General features: G+C 39.4%; 1 protein-coding gene across 5 annotated transcripts in view; it reads right to left on the reverse strand.

The window, feature by feature from the left end:
* The window catches only part of PPP2R2B (protein phosphatase 2 regulatory subunit Bbeta), a 424375-nt gene that overhangs the window by 345185 nt on the left and 66424 nt on the right, over window positions 1-12766 (reverse strand). The window lies entirely within an intron of this gene.

Here is a 12766-nt window from a genome sequence, read left to right on the forward strand (position 1 = left end):
CCTGGGCATGTGTGTGCTCAGTTATATCACTTTAAAACACTGTCTATTTCAGACGTAAGAGGGAAGAAGGGAGCAGAGTATAGCTCAGTGGTAGAGCGCGTGCTTAGTATGAGCGAGGTCCTGAGTTCAGTCCTGACTACCTCCATTAAAAAAAAAAGGGCAAACACACACACACACACACACACCCACACACACCCACACACACCCACACACACCCACAAAACAAAAGGAAAGAAGATCCAGAAGAAAACCGTCACAGTACCAAGGCCAGGAGTCCCGCACAGCCTACAGAAAGGGTAACTGTAACTAGTGCTCGTAGCAAATGTTCATTATGTGGCCTGCAATAGGAATGCTGGCCACAGGCCCTCTTTAATTAATGATGTCATCGTTCATTATTGAACACTGCCACCTGGTGGATGGACAGGCCACCTGCAGGCAAGGAAACCGTAGGGGTTACGTCAGGTCACCTGCTCACACAAGGAAGAGGCTACTCTGTCTACTTGGTCCACTCTGCCTTCAGCTTCTTGATTTAAAGCCCTGGCCACGGAGAGATCTGGGGATTCCTGATTACTGAGACTCCCCTCCATCTCCATGCAGTTTTCAAACTGACACAAAGACAGGAGAACTGTGTTCTTTTACTGAGGCTGGTGTCTGCCATGCCACCTGAGCCAAAGAGCAGCCTCCTCTGACAATAGGAATGAAAGTGAATGTGCCCCCACCTCCACCCCAGCCCTAGTCACTCTTACCCAGCCTACCCCTGTGTTTTTTACATGAATCCTACCATTTTCTTAAATTATTTCTTTCTGTTTTCTACCCCTTTCTCTCACCCATCTTTGGAATGAAGGAAGTCCCTTGGGGGCAAGGCTGTGTGGGCTGTATCCCTTGACGTACACCTTACACCAAACACAGGGCTGCACACAGTACGTGCTCAAAATTCTGTTGCCTTTAGAATAAAAAACAGCAGTAATAAACCTAATAGTCACAACATTTCTGTTTATGGATTTGTCTCTATTTGCCAGGCATAGAGCTAATCTCTGTACATAAATCACCTCGTTTCATCCTTATAGTCGCCTTGCTGGGGAATGGGGTATCATCATCACTCACATGCAATCAGAAATTTCTAGGTCCTAGAGATGATTTTCCCAGTTCAATAATCACAGCAGCTCTTTGCTCAGCTATAATGCCGTATCTTATTTAATCCTCTCTCTTCTGTAATCCATATTATAGTTTTACCCATTTTACAGATTCAAAAACAGAGTCTAAGAAATGAAGCAGTTTTCCCAGAGTTACTCAGCTCATATTTAAAACCCTGATTTTGTCTAATTCTAAAGGTCCTGCTCTTTTCACTACAACACACTGCCTTCTGTTAGCTACATGGATAAACATGGCTTTCTTAATTCTGTCCTGAAAACTGAGACTTGAGTTTTGGTTAAGCACTGGGAACAAGCCTTGCTCCCAAGCTGTATCTTAAGCTGGACTTTCCTATATCCTGGTTTTTACTGGTCCATAGACGTCTCCTGCATCTTCACTTCAAAGGTAATAACTAGCTAAGATTTATCAAGATTTTATTACTTGGCAGGCAGGGTTCGAAAGATCTAACTCTTACAACAACCCCGTAAAATAGGTTATACAGATATTAGTCCCATTTTTGCAAGTGAGGAAACTGAGGCACAGAGAGGTTCAGTAACTTCTGCATTGTTACCCAGGTTCTAAGCCAAAGCCCTGATCTGAACTCAGCACTTTGCCTCTAGGATACACTCCTTAGCACACGGCCTCTCTGGGAGCCATCCTGATGCATCTGCTCTGCGGCTGAAAACCTCAGGGCACCTCTGTCAGTACAGCACTTCCTGGAATGTCTCAGCTCAGGAACTGCTGAAGTCCTAACAGATGAGGGTGGGTGTGGGGAGGGCAAGTGGTGGGGAGGAGGGGGGTGGGTATGCTCAGGACAGGGACACACGCCAGGGCACCCTGTGTCTCCCTTCCCCTTCCTGTTTGCAGACCTAGCCTTCGGCTACTCTTCAATTAATTTCCATCTGTAGGAGCAGCAATTCCCTAGGGGTACACAGGCCAAAAAGAGAGACCGATTCAGCCAAAATCCAAAAATACCTTCACTGCGGCAAGCAAACTAGGGATGGAGAGAAGGAAAATTTCCCCTACAAGCCCTGGATATTTCTCAAAGACAGCCCACTCAGCTTATGTAAGCGGCATTCACCACTAAGGAATGCAACCAAGGCCCCGAATCTAGGACAGTCCTGCCAATTATGTGCAAATGAAAAGGTATTTAGGGGCCACCTACAGGCATTTTGGGAAACCTGACACGGTGCTTATTGAATTGTCTGTCCTGGTTCACCAGACCTGGGTGAAGAGGCTCAGGCAGCATCCCAAGGCCAGGGGTCAGTCAGTCCATGGGCGTCAAGTCAGGCAGCTTGAACCTTTCCTCCAAAGCAACAGGCTGTCATAAAGTTCAGGGGAATTCTAGGCCTCCTCATGTTTGTTCATTCATCTTTTTATATATTTATACATTTTCAATAAATGTCTGTTAAGCACCACCTCTGTGCCCGGTGCTAGGAACATCAAAGGGAGGTAGACAGTGGTGAGTCTAGGCAACCAACAAAACTATTAAACCAAGCCCTGGTTTGTAGCACTTGGCACTTTCATGTGTAAATATGCCCATCGTGACCAATGTCAAGCTGCCAATGTTTTGTCACTGAGCGTGGAATTAGGAAGAAATGCACAGAATAAAGGTATACAGTCCCAAGAGCGTGGATTATAGTAAAATGCAGTAATTAGAGAGGGATGAAGTTTTATTTACGATTTTCATTGGAAGTATAATATACTTAAGTGTAAGCTCATATAATTGGACTTTAATAATAGCAGTGTTCACCAACCAGCTCTCACCAATCCTGAACCTTTGACAGCGGACGCTTGCAAGCTACTACTTGTCTGCTCCAGCATGCAATAGCCTGAGCATAGCCTCATCACTTAGGAAGAGGGCAGTTGAGTGAGTCGGACCGAGAAAGACAAATATCATATGATATCACTTACATGTGGAATCTTAAATGATACAAATTAACTTACTTACAAAACAGAAATAGACCCGCAGACACAGAAAACAAATTTACGGTTACCAAAGGGGAAAGTGTGTGGGGAGGGATAAATTAGGAGTTTGGGATTAGAAGATACACACGACTATATATAAAAGAGATAAACAAGGACCTACTGTGTAGCACAGGGAATTAGATAATAGTTATAATACTATACTAAACTATATAATACTAAACTATATAATAGCTATAATGTAATAATCTATAATGGAAAAGAATGTGAAAAATGAATATATATATATATATAACTGAAAAACTTTGCTGTACCTGAAACTAACACCACTTTGTAAATCAACTACTGAATTGAAAAATAATTAATAAATTTTTAAAAAGAAGCTTACAGTTGAGTTGGGGAAAAACTAGTAAAGAGTGTGAAATCCTTTGTGAGAAGAAGTACAAGATACTGTGGGAGCACTTGGGAGGCAGATACAGCCAAGAGCTGGGTTCGGGGGATACTTTCTGAGGCAAAGTCATCTAACCTGAGACCTGAAGGAAAGTAAGTATTAGCTACGTGAAGGATGGAGAGTGGGTTCCACATGGAGGAAGCAACTTACGCAAAGGTCTTGAGTGAAACCAGACAACAGAACCCTTTAGAAACTTACAATATTTTATTATGGCTGGAATCAAGTGTTCGTAGTAAGAAAGTGACATGAAGTAAGGCTGGAGAAAGAAGGAATTCAGAGCCAGCACACAGACCATAGGAAAAGGGCTTGTTCCAAGGTGAGTGGGAACTCACTGACAGCTTGTATAGATGAGGACACCCTGATTAGGATCCTCATTAGAAAGCTCATTCTGCCTATAGGAAGGGAAAGAGGTAGAATGGGAAGACTAGAGGCTGCTGCCACAAGCTAGGAGAGAGAAGGTCGTCTGCACGGTGGTAATGGCAATGGGGATGGAGAAGAACAGATGGGAATCAAGAGTCATTTTGGAGGCTGTATCTGCTGGACAAGGTGATTGATTATTTGAGGGGGTGGCATAGTGGGAGGGGTGAGTATTGATAAAAATGAAGTCAAGAATGACAGTGAGGTTTCTGACAAAAGCAACCCAGGAGATGGCTGGAAGTAGGAGACAGGGAAGGAAGAATAAACAGGTCATTGGCTTGAGGGGTGAAGAGTCTGTGGAACGTCCAAGGGGTGACATCCAGGGAGTAGTCAACTATAGAGGCCTGGAGCTCAGGACACAGATCTGGGCTGGAAAATAAATGTGGGAGGCATTGGCAAACAGATAATAACCAAAGCCATGTGTGTGCATGAGATCATCCAGGGACGAGTCAGAATAAGTAGTTTATAGGCTACTTACTCTGCCAGCACTGTCCACCCTCCTTAAATACACCCACTGAATCATTACAACCACGCTCTCATGTATTATCCCATTTTGTGGATGAGGAAACTGAGGCCTGGAGAGGCTGCAAAGTAGGACGCAGGGGCCAAATCTGAAATGGGTCCATCTGGCACCAGAGACTACACTCTGAACTATGATACTGGGCTACTTCTGTGTCAAAATATACAGACTAAGAAGAGCAGACCAGAAGGATAGAACCCAAGGGAATGAACACTTTAGTCACAGGAGGAAGAATCTACAATGAAGACTGTTAAGCAGGGGGTGGAGATGGGGAACTTGTGGCTGATCACTGTTAAGGTCACTTCTTAAAAACATCCTCACCATCAACACGGTAACTAGAGGTGACTTTAAGGTGCCTCCTTAAAACTTACGGTCACACTGCATTTACTAACATTCTTTTCTGACCATAAAAGCAATGCTTTATCCTTATAGAGGATTTAGAAAAGACAGAAAATACAGAGAAGAAAATAAAAATCACCCCCATTCGACTACCTAGAAATACTTGCTGTAGCTGTTTAGGACACATTCCCTCAGACTTTTTCTACACATATAAAAACAGATGGCTACTTCTTGAAAACACTTTTTAATGTCTTATTTTGAAGGCACATTTTATTGTGTCTAAAGTGCACATTTAAAAATTTATTGCTTCTAAAGATGTACGTCTTAAAATCAGGATTTAGCTCATCATCAGTGGTGTTTTTACAGGTAAAGAGCAGTTTTTTGTTCTTAGCTGTACATGGAAGAATGCTGCATCTTACAATCCACAGCATCTTAGATTGGGGATATATGGTAGGTCATATACCCACATTGTTCAAAATTCAAAATATATTAAAAGTGTGCAGAGAAAAATCTCTTTCACTCCTGCTTACTGCAGTGCTCTTGCCTGGAGGCAAATGATATCTTCTAGTTGCTTGTCTACCCTTCCTGATGTATTTTAATGTACATATGATAAAACATTACCCATGTCTTTCTCTTTTTAAGAACATGGTAACATATCCACACTAGGACATCTTGAATTTTTCTTTAACTTAACAATGTATGTTGGAAATTTCCTTTTATTCTCAATTGTAAATTTTCCGTTGAAAGGATTACTACAATTCCTTAAGAAGTCCCTTAGTTATAAGTCCCCAAAGTTATTTCTGACTTTTGCTAAAATAAACAATGCCATGGTGAATGATCTTGTACATTTCACACAATACCAGTATACCTATCAAATAAATCCCTAGAAATAAAACTGCCGAGTCAAAGGAGAAGTTCAGCTGTTTTGACAGATACTGTCAAACTGACCTCCATAAATGCTGTTTCAATTTATGCTTCTTCCAGGAATGTATGAAATACTGTTTTCCTACCCAATTTCCAGTATGATATCAACCTTTTTTATCTTTGCCAAATTGACAGATAAAGAAATGTATCTTTAATAAATTTTTTTATTCGGGAATAACTTTAGAGAAAAGTTGCAAAGATAGCACAGAAAGTTCCTGGATACTCCTCACCCAGCTTCCCCTCACAGTAACATCTTATATTAATATGATACATTCATCAAAACTAAGAAACCAACACTGGTGTATTGCTCTTAATGAAACTCCAGGTTCTACTTGGATTTCACCAGTTTTTCTATTAATATCCCTTTTCTGTTCCAGAATTCTATCCAGGAGAACATACGGCATTTAGTCATCTTGTCTTTCTATTCTAGTTTCTGACGTTTTCTCAATTTTCCCTTGTTCTTTATGACAGACAATTTTGAGGAGTTGGTATTTTGTAGAATATCCCTTACTTTGGGTTTGTCTGATATTTTTTTCATGATTAGACTAGAGAGAATAACCTTATTCATCTGGTTTAAGGTAGCATCTGCTGGGTTTCTCCAGTGTAACATTGCTCTTTTTCCATTTTCCATACTCCATTCTTTGGATATGAGTCACTGAGTGAAGTCTAAACTCAAGAGGGAACTCTTAGTGAAATTATAATTACCTTATGAGAGTGAGCACCTTTTCATGTGTAAGAACAAATCTGATTTTTTCTGAACTTTGTTACTATTTTGCCCATTTTTCTGTTGAACTCTTCTTAATATCAACTTATATGAGAAGTAAGGTCCTTTCCTATAATGCAAATTAAGCCTTTTCACCCAGTTCACCATTTCTGGTATGTTTTTGGTGTGCTTATTGCAATGTTGACTGTAAATTTTTAATGGAATAAAATGGATCAGCTTTTTCCTTTAAGATACATGCGTTTTCTATCACACTTGTAAATATATTACCTGTTCTATGACGGTTTTTAGGATGTCCTATAGTTTCCTTTTTTGAGGGTAAGTCTTTGATCTACGTGGAGTTGATTTTGGTGTAAAAGGGAGCAGAATCTGATTTTATTTCTTTCATATATGGCTACCCAGTTACCCAAACAGCAATTTGTTGAAGAGTCTATTATTCCACTACTTTAAAGTGCAATAGATAATGTTGTAGGGAAAAAAGCAGAAGAGGCTCAACCCTGCACAAATTCAAACCCCCACTTTCTTTCCAAAGAGGCAGAAAAACCATGCAAACAAAGCAACATATGAAGAAACAAACAAAACCCTCATGTTTTACACTATGGAGTATATAGGCTGATCTCAGTATTTCTGGGCAGTTTTTGTTTTGAGCTACCCTTGGCACACTGAGCAACCTTCACCTTGATCCTATCTCAGCAGCCTGGCTCCAGTCTGTAGCCTGGAGACAGGTAAGGACAGAGATGATCAGAGTCACACAGGGTTACGAGCATTGTTTTAAATCTCCAGTTAGAGCTACAGAAACAGGGTTGTGAGAAGGATTCTGTTGCTGGCAATTCCCCACTTAAAAGTCATCCCCAACGTGGAGAGAAATGCCTCTTGACTGTACGGGGGTGGGAATAGTGTTTGATGTTAAAATTCTTCAAGAAGACTCGGGCACACCGACAGTAGGGATAAGTGGTACAATCTACTTATAATTTAAAAACATCTTTGGCAACGTTCTACCCAAAATCCAGATGAGAAAGACAAGTGATCATGTCCTTGGAGAGGATAGCTGTGTCAGGGATTGCCACTGCTTTAAAGAGGACGATCGGTAAGGTAAGGATGTCTGAATAAATCAGCTGTGCAAAGACTTCAGGGCAAGGGATCCTTGTTCCCTAGAGGTGTGTTCTAGGCTCATCCTCAGCTCAGTCTGCACAAATAACCCAGAGGAAGAAGAGCAAAATGATGACTGTAAGTTTTTGAGTGACACTGATATTTTTCAGATTGATTTTTTTTTTTTTTTTGCTTGCTTGCTTGCTTGCAGAACAGAGCCAAAGAAGTGAAAAACAGTAAACTCTGATAAATCTATTTGGAATTTGGGCAGGAAAGTATCATAGGAGCTGAAAGGTGAATAAAGGTAACAATGCATTAAAGAAAGAACAAAAAAGTCAAAGCAGACAGAAAATAAAGGGCTCTGTTTTGCAATAGGTTTAGTTCACACAGTTAATGAAACACTAACATAGTACTTAGCTACGTGCTTTACACCGTTTTAAGCCCTTTTACATACACTAACTCTTACAATTCTCACAACCTACCATGAGGGAGGGTCCATCATTCTCCTCATTTTCACACAGTAGAAAATGAATGCCTGGCAAGAATGAGTTACAAGTTGCAGGTCACGCAGCTGGGAAGTGGCACTGCCCCGGGCAGCTGGGCCCAGGGAGGGTCCAGAGATTGGTTAGAATAGACAGTGGCTCCCATCTTGGTCACTTCCTCTCCATTGGATCTTGCCACTGAGGGAAGCCAGACACCACACAGTGCCCCACAGAGAGGCCTATGTGAGTTAGCTTGGAAGCACATCTTCTAAGGCTTGCCAACAACGTATGAATAAACTTGGAAAAGGATCCTCCAGTCCCAAGTGAAGCCTTGAAATGATGCAACTCTGGCTGACAGCTTAACTGCACCATCATGAGAGACCTTGAGCCAGATGCACCCAGCTCAGACATGGCCAGCTTCCCGACCCACAGAAACTGAGATAATAAAACCTTGTTGTTTTTAAGCTGCTAAGTCATTGGGTAGTTTGTGAGGCAGTAGTAGATAAATAATGCAGATCCTTGAGGTAAAAAAATACTCCGTAGAGAAAGACACTTAACAATTTTTTTTTTTTAAAGAAAAAGCCTATAGTTTTTTACATTTAGGTCTTTTACTCCTTTGGGTTTTTTTATTTGGTTTTTTCTTTATCTGTTTGTTTAAGAAAATGTGTGTGTGAAGTAAAAGGATCTCAGGTTATTCTATTTAAAATCTTCACAAATTTTTTTTAATTGTGATAAAATGCACATAACATAAAATTTACCATCTCCATCATTTTCTACTAAGTGTGCAGTTAGGTAGTGTTAAGTATATTGTGATTGTCAGGCAAACACTCTCCAGGTTTTTCATCTTATAAAACTGAAATTCTCCACCCAGGAAATGACGACTTCTGTTTACCCCTCTCCCAGCCTCTGGCCATCATCACCATTCTACTTTTATTTCTATCAGTTTGACTACTCTTGCTTCCTCATGTAAGTGAAATCATATAATACTAGTCTTTTTGTAGCTGGCTTGTTTTATTCAGTATAATGTCTTTAAGGTCATTCTATGTTGTAGCATGTATCCAAATTTCCTTCTTTATAAGGTTGAATTTCATTGTGTGTATAGACCATGTTTTGTTTATCCATTCATCTGCAATGGACATTTGGGTTACTTCTACCTTTTGGCTACTGTGAATAATGTTGCTGTAAATATAAATGTATAAATATCTGAGATCCTGCTTTCAATTCTTTTGGATATATATTTAGAAATGGTCCTACTGGATCACATGGAAATTCTATTTTTAATTTTTTGAGGAACCACCATACTGTTTTCCACAGTGGCTGCGCCATTTCACATTCCTACCAACAGTGCTAAAGTGTTCTAATTTCTCCACAAATTCAAAACTTGTTATTTTTTGCATTTTGGATTCTGTTTTTTGATAGGAACCATTCTGATGGGTGTGAGGTGACATCTCATTGCAGCGTTGATTGGCATTTCCCTAATGATGAATGATGCTGAGCATCTTTTCACGAGCTGGTAGGCCATTTGCATATCTTCTCTGCAGAAATGTCTATTCAAATCCTTGGCTTATGTTTTTCATTGGGTTGTTGGTTTTGTGTTGTTGAGTCGTGTAGGTGTTTTTGCATATATTCTGAATTACCCCCTTATCAAATACATGATTTTCAAATATTTCTTCCCATTCTACAGGTTGTCTTTTCACTCCTATTGACTGTGCCCTTTGATGAGCAGATGTTTTCAATTTTAAAGTAGTTTAATTTATTACTTTTGTTTTTGTCGCCCATGCTTCTGGTATCATATTCCAGAAATCATTGCCAGACCCAATGTCATGAAGCTTTTCCCCTAGATTTACCTTCTAAAAGTTTTATAGTTTTAGGTTTTTCATTTAGATCTTTGATCCATTTTGAGTTAATTTCTGTATATGGTGTAAGGTAAGGATCCAACACTGAATTTAATTTTTTTGCCCAGTTGATTAGTTAACTGCCTCAGCACAATTTACTGAGTAATTTATTCCTTTCCTATCAACTTGAAATATTATTTTGATCATATACCAAGTAACAATGCATATGAAAATATTTCTGTCCACTGAGCTATTTGTCTATTCTGGTGCCATTGCCATCTGGACTTATTTAATGTGGGCTAATTTTGTACTCTGATTAGGTAGGCAAAATTCTCTCTCATTATATTCTTTTTTGAAATCTTCTTGGTGATTTTTGCATATTCATTCGTCCTAAAGAATTTCACTGTGGGTTTTTAGAATCCTCCTCTGCCAGCCCATCAATACCACTTCACCTCCCCATCCCTACAAAAAAAAAATTAGAGAATAAGAGAGAAGAGGTTTGGACAGGATTTATATTTTGTAATATTCTGATATTTCTGAACATGTGTGCTCCTCCAATAGTATGTCCCATCTCAGATCAAACACACACATATCACATATATATATATTACATGTATACACAAATACTACATATATATCACATATGTAAATTTTGTTTGTGTTCAATATAGCTTTGTGATTTTCTTGTCTTTGAGGCATCCAAAAATAGAATTTTATACTTTCACTTAAAAAAGTGAGGTAGACTTGTATCTACTGTTACGGAGAGATACCTACAACATATTTCAACAACAAAAAAATTAAGAATAGTCTGTTGTATGACTTTTTCTGAGAAAAATAAAATTGTGTGCATGTATCTATGCTTTCTCACCCTCAACTCCCTTACTAGAGTTGAATGCACACTGAACACAGGGTAAGAAAAGGATACCTTGGTAATATAATGAATTGGAAATCCTTTGAGCAAAATGAAACAGATGTGCACAAAGAACGTCAGTTTTGGCAGGATAAATGGGCTAATGGTCTCATGAGTACTCTAATCTTCGCCTTCTTCGTACCTTCCCTCCCCTCCCCGATAGCCTCATCCAGAAGGGAACCCTGATGATTGACAAGCAATCACAAAGATTAAAGTTAGGAACAGGAGTAGGAGAAAAAGAGACAAGTGAAAAGGCAGGTGGGGTGGGGGGAGGGTTCAAGGGAGAGAATGGAGGCTCTCATGGACCTGAGTGGGTGAGGGAGACTTGCATATGAAACAAAAGAATATTATCTCTTGTTTATTCATTGACTCTAACTTTATGTTACTGTGGTCTCGATGATGCTGATTATTGTAGTATTTTTTCACATTAGAGGCTAGTATGTAGTCAGTTTTTGTAAAGTTTTATACGTGCTTGAGAAGAACTGATTTCTCTAATTTGTAGAGACAAGATCTCATACACGTACATGTTTGTTACCTGGAACTAGCTAACTGTGTTATTCAAACATTCTATATCCTTAGCAATTTTGGTGTTTGTTAGTTCTGTCAATATTTGAGAGGGATGGATTGATAAATTTTTTTTACACGGGTACTCAAACTCAAGAAAGCATGAATCCTGGAAAGATTAAATGAAAAGCCATTCACATCTAGAAAGATCCCAGTGCAAGCTCAGAACATTTAAAATATGGTATTTCTTACGCACGCTCCTTGTTTTTTGTATGTTTTCTTCCACTAGAACTTTAAGTCCCACAAGGACAGGCAGGACATTGTGCTTGTATTGTTCCCTATATCATGTCTAGCCTCGGGCAGAGTACCCCATGCATAGTAAGCACTCTATAAGCACTTGTTGAGGTAAGTAATTGCATCATTCCCTTTATTCAGAGTTCAGTTTTTTTCTTACTGCAGTTCATACTTCAATCCTTCTTTTAGGGAGGGTCTTAAGTGGTAAATTCTGAGTCCTTTTAATCAGAAGTTCCTATTTGGTCTTTACTCCTGAATGAGAGTTTAGCTGAATAAAGTCCTCTACGCTGACAGTTATTTATTGTCTTCTTCAGAAGTCTGACTCAATTACTCCAGCAATTGTTTTCTGGCCCACAATGTTGTTGATAATTTAGCTTCCAGACTGTCATTCTTTGGAAAGTAACCATTCTCTTCTCTCTGGGAATTTTTTGTTTAATATGCTCCTTTATTTTGAGATAATTATAAATTCACAAGCAGTTGTAAGAAATAATACAGAGAGAGCCCTTTTGCCCTTTACTCAGTTTATCCCAGTGGTAACATCTTGTAAAACTACAGTATAGATAAACAACAAGTTTATACTGTGTAGCACAGGAAACTATATTCAATATCTTATAGTTACTTATGGTGAAAAAGAATATGAAAACAAATATATGTGTGTTCTTGTACAACTGAAGCATTGTGCTGTACACCAGAAACTGATGCAACATTGTAAACTGACTACACTTCAATTAAAAAAAATTACAGAAGTATAGTATAAAATCACAGGATATTGATTCTGACACAATAAAGATACAGAACTTTCCCATCTCTCATGTTCCCCTTTTAAAGCCATACCTACTTCCCTCTGCCTTGAACACCACCCTTAACTGCTGTCATCCACAAATCTGCTCTTCAATTCTGTAATTGTGTCATTTCAAGAATGTTAAACAAATTGAGAGACTGAATATATAAACTGAGACAATGAATATTCAGGCTGACAGTGAAAACAGAACTCTGACCCCCAACTTCTGCAGCAATCAGCCCGGAAAGTCAAACTACAAACTCTGCATCCTATGGCCCAGAATGGTCAGGACTTGGTCAGTGACTCCGTCAGTGACTCCTAGTGTCTCTGTTTCTTGTCCTTACTGCCAGCATAGGACCAACCAGAGAAAACCAAATACACTCCCCAAACCAACCACACAAGATGCTTTGCTTCTACTTAACTCTTATCATCACTATTTTTT

Source organism: Camelus ferus, chromosome 3, assembly GCF_009834535.1.
Source record: "Camelus ferus isolate YT-003-E chromosome 3, BCGSAC_Cfer_1.0, whole genome shotgun sequence".
Taxonomy (NCBI): Eukaryota; Metazoa; Chordata; class Mammalia; order Artiodactyla; family Camelidae; genus Camelus; species Camelus ferus.